This window comes from Columba livia, chromosome 6 (genome assembly GCF_036013475.1).
Source record: "Columba livia isolate bColLiv1 breed racing homer chromosome 6, bColLiv1.pat.W.v2, whole genome shotgun sequence".
In the NCBI taxonomy this organism is placed as follows: Eukaryota; Metazoa; Chordata; class Aves; order Columbiformes; family Columbidae; genus Columba; species Columba livia.
The window spans coordinates 18,191,758-18,196,134 of record NC_088607.1 but is presented as its reverse complement, the minus strand read 5'-3'; the positions used below and the strand labels follow the sequence as shown (position 1 = coordinate 18,196,134).

The window sequence follows — 4,377 nt, the reverse complement described above, 5'->3', positions numbered from 1 at the left end:
CTCTGGTGCAGAGCTGCAGAAGCTCACATGTGTGTGTTTTGTGGGGTGTTTAGGTATCTGAAGACAAGCTACTGAACAAAAGGAGGAAGAAAACAGAGCCTAAAGGGAAGCATACATGCAGCTAGAAGAACTAGGTGATGAGGAAGAGTTCTATGCTGGGAAGATCCTAACTATAGTTCATTTTGTTTCTTCCCAAAGAAGTCTATGTGATTATTAGATTATCCTGCTTGATCACAATTAGAGCTAACAGGGGAACAGGAAGAGGAATTTTGCCTGTGTGAGTATGAAATCCCAACACATGCTTTCAGTGAGGCTTTTTAATTCAGAACATTTCAACCAGTTCCTGTAAAGAAAACTATAAATAATTTGGGTGAACTTACAAGCTGCAGCAAATCATTGCAGTCATTTTACACCTGCATTGATAGCAATCTTCAGTCTTCCATGATGCACCAAAAACATAGAGGTTTCTGTTTGAAAGGCACCCTGCATGCACACACCAGAAAATGATAGTCAATAGATCAATATGAACATACATCAGTAGATATAGACCACAGTCTTATGCTTGTGGGCTAGTACTCAAAGCACTGATTTCCATAGAGTCACACCAGGGAAGAATCTAACCCACTGCTCTGCAGTAAAGATACCATGTCTTTGTTCCTGAAGGGTGCATGAGTATATGACATGGCATGACAGAGTGATAGCAACCACATACCAGAGAAGTATTATTCTGCTATTATTGAAATGGATCTGAGAAACAGTTTAGCTTATGGCTGTGGTAGGATATTTCTGCCCTTTCTCATACTCAGCATACAGGTCTAGACTTTAGTTCTCCCTCCTCCCCAATTCTTATTAGTCTTCAACTTGACCTGCTAAACTGGATTTAAATACCAGCTCTGTTGTCTTTGTTTTGATTTTAGTGTCAGGTACCCCTGTCAGATTAGTTAATGCTGCTTAAAAGTACACTTTTTTTACCACACGTGCAAGGACTTCAGTGATATGCCTGCCCAGAGGGTAGCTATTGAACAAGGTAGAGTCTCTGTATGTCCAGAGATGCCTCCAGGTGGGTTGATTTCTTAGTGCAGTGCTGTTTGGATCATTCCTCAGCAAATAACATATTATACTATTCCAGAATTTCTAAGAAAAAAAAAAGGGCTTTTAATCTCTGGATTTATGCTTCAAGGATGTCTAATATATTTGCCATTCTTACCGTATTTGCTGGCTGGTCTAAAGTAACAGCGAGCTTCACACAGGGTCCTTGAGAAGGCAAGGATCAAACAGAAGAGCAGCAAGAATTTCTAGAAAAGAAACAAGAATCTTTATTTAAAATTAGGTGTTTTTTTCAAATGTCTAACAGACTAACTTGCACAGAATTAAGGATGAGTCCTTCTATTTCCAATAAACTCAGATTAAAAAATGCTTCCTGTTTACACACACACATACACACACACTATAAGCTGCTTACTTACCATACTTGCGTGGGCTGCTCACATTTCATAATGAGGAGCAGTGTGTATTTATATACAGTGAGGAAACAATAGCCAGTGCAAAGGGACGTGATGTGAATGTGAGAACCTCGGGTGCCAATGGACACACTAACCTGTTCCAATCATCAGTCACAATGTCGCACCTCAAAAAGTCTTGCAACGGCTTGTTTTGTGCATTGACGTCCCCTGGCATCTTGATCTCCATTGTGCTGGTGTAAGTCTGAAGAAACTTCAGTAGAATGACTAGCTACTCTACATCAACATTGGTGTCAGAGGAAGAGTCTGACCCCTGGAAAGCTGTGCCTCCAGGACTGGCAGGCCATCAAGGAACAGTGGGGAAAGGGCACATGGTAAGCAAGGCAGCTGGGCACTATTGTTCAGGTGACCTGCTACAATGAGATCACCCCCAGGTATGAAACAGGCCATTCATACAGTGCAGTGGTGTGGAGAGCCCACTGTTCTCAGACTGATTTATTATAATTTCAATTATTTTATGTAAGACACATTATTTTGTCCAAATTTAAGGACCTGCAGGGACCAGCTGTAGTTTTATATCTTTCAGTTGCTGAAGCAAAGCCAGGCCTGGGGAACAGAGACTGATCACGATGACAAGGTAGCACTTTTTTTGGCAGCAAAAGTGGGTTGAGCTGTGCATTGTCTCAGACTAGAAAAGAACGTAACAGTCAGGACTATTGTCACTCATATCTCCCTTCCTAACAGCAACAACAATGATGCTGAGGATTAAGGGAAGTAAAGAAGGAAAAAGTTCCCATTTTCTTTCACCGCCTGCATGCCCTGCCTCTATCACAGCTGGAATCAGATACAAACAGCAGCGTGGTTTCTGCAACACTAAAATGAGTACATTTCTTTTAGTATACATCTTGCCACAGGTGTCCAGGTCTTTATGCAATTAGATTGTTGCAACACAGAGTGGCTGGTTTTGAGATGCAGTCATGAAAACTAGCACAGATCCCTGTGCCTGTTTTGGGGGCTGTAGAGATTCAATGCTTTACTGAATTAGAGCATAAGCATAACAAGTTTTAAAAGTTACCAGAGTCGTCCCAGCATAATGAGTTGAATTAATTCCATTAGCTTGGCTCTTTCAGCACACATGGATTTAATTAGACACCTTGATTGGTATGGCTGAACTCATTAGCTTCCACTGATTGATAAATAGCTAGAGGAAGCAAAGCTGCACTGGATGTGGTTTCTGGATAAAAGGGGCAGTGGCAGAACAAGTGTGGTCTCTTGAGGGATCTAGAGTAAAGGGATGGTTGTGGAGGAAGTGGCTGCTGTTATGACAGATTTGTTTTATGTAAGTTCCTTTTGTTTTTATGTGCTTAGTGAGAAGCTCTAGAGCTTCTTTAATTTTGTAGTGTAGCTGTCAAATCTTGTGTTAACATTGTGATTTTAGTGTTTTATGTTCATTGTGTGTGGTTCTGTTTCAGGAGACAGTTGTGGTATCTAATGAACTGCCTTGAGGAAAAAAATTCTCCTCTGATAATTCTTAAATGAATGAAGTCCTATCTGAAGGGAAAAATTTGCTCCAAATAACTTTGTTAGCTATGAGAAGCAAGAAGGTGAAAATGCAATATATCTCTTCTACTGCTAAGTCTTTAAGTATGTGATGTTTGTTTTGATTTTAAATGATATAATAAAAATTCAGTTTGAGAGGTCTGTAAGAAAGAAGTTTGTCATAAGCATGAGATCAGGCCTATCAATATTTCTGCTGTTAAGAAAGCTTAAGAAATCGCTATTCCCAAATGAAACTGACCTCAGCAATATTTTTTTTTCCTATGAACTGGATTCTCTCTTTCAGCGTTAGTATTGGATTCTCTCTTTCATCCCTAGTAATGATTTCACATCAGACTCAACTAGCTTTTCCGTGCTGCAAGGGGTAAACTTCTGTTTTTGCTCTATGCTAACGGTCAGAGGTGCTAATGTGTTCATTCCCTCAATTAAAATCTAAAGTAGTGATATTGTTAAGTTTTTGTTCTCTTGTATCAAGGGTAATTCAGCCAGGCCAGTCTATGTCCAAGTTCAAAAAAACACTTTTAAAGCTACTCAGTCCATGATATCTCCCTGGAGATTTCTATCTATACTCATGGACGGAAGACACTTCTAAAATGGTGGTTACATTATTAAACCTCACTCGAGCAAAGAGAAATTGAGCTCAGGTCTGCTAGCTGAATCAGGATCTAGATTTTTGTGTTCTCTGTAGCGCTAACTTTTCCATCCTCTCCCGCCAGTACAACACTGTGGCAGAACTAGGATGCCATCTAGTGACTACAGTGGATTTAGAGGAGGAGGAAAAAACAATTCAAATAAAACCTCAGCAACAAAAGACAAAGTTTCAGAGCTGTCTTATCTGTTGATAAATAAGCTGTACTAATGTAAGGGGTCTGTATTTAGAGCAATCTACTCAGTCAAGCTCCTTATACTTCCCACTAGGCTTGCTGAAAAACTTAGGTCCTCTCTGACATTCTTGACTGGCAGTGAGCACCAGGAAAAGAATACTGGCATGCTGCTCTCCATTTCTGATACAATTTTGGTTGTTCTAACTTTCAAACTCCTTACTGAAAAGAAATGTGGGAGTCTCCTATTCAGAAGGGAGACTTGGAAGAAAGTGAAGGGAAATATTAATGAGGAATATTGGTGAAGGGAGACATTAATGAGGAATTTTGGCTATTCAACAGAAATTATATCCTAAAAACACAGGCCTGAGATCAGCCATGTAGCCAAACCAGATATTGGACTTCGGGGTGTTATGCTTACGAATGTCTCTGCCAGGATTCATAATAATGTTACAGAGTTGATCTCTTATTTAATCTATTTGCATAATTTGCTGTTAATATTATATTAGAGAACAATGCTCTCTGCTTGTAATGTACCT

General features: G+C 39.8%; 1 non-coding gene across 1 annotated transcript; it reads right to left on the bottom strand.

Moving 5' to 3' along the window:
- Positions 1–432: 432 nt before the first annotated feature.
- LOC102090090 (uncharacterized) lies at positions 433–1,941 on the bottom strand. The gene is made up of 3 exons (XR_010473499.1): positions 1,598–1,941; positions 1,208–1,295; positions 433–483 (listed from the first exon to the last, which is right to left on the bottom strand). It is a non-coding gene; the product is annotated as an uncharacterized LOC102090090 (transcript).
- Between the last annotated feature and the right edge of the window lie 2,436 nt (positions 1,942–4,377).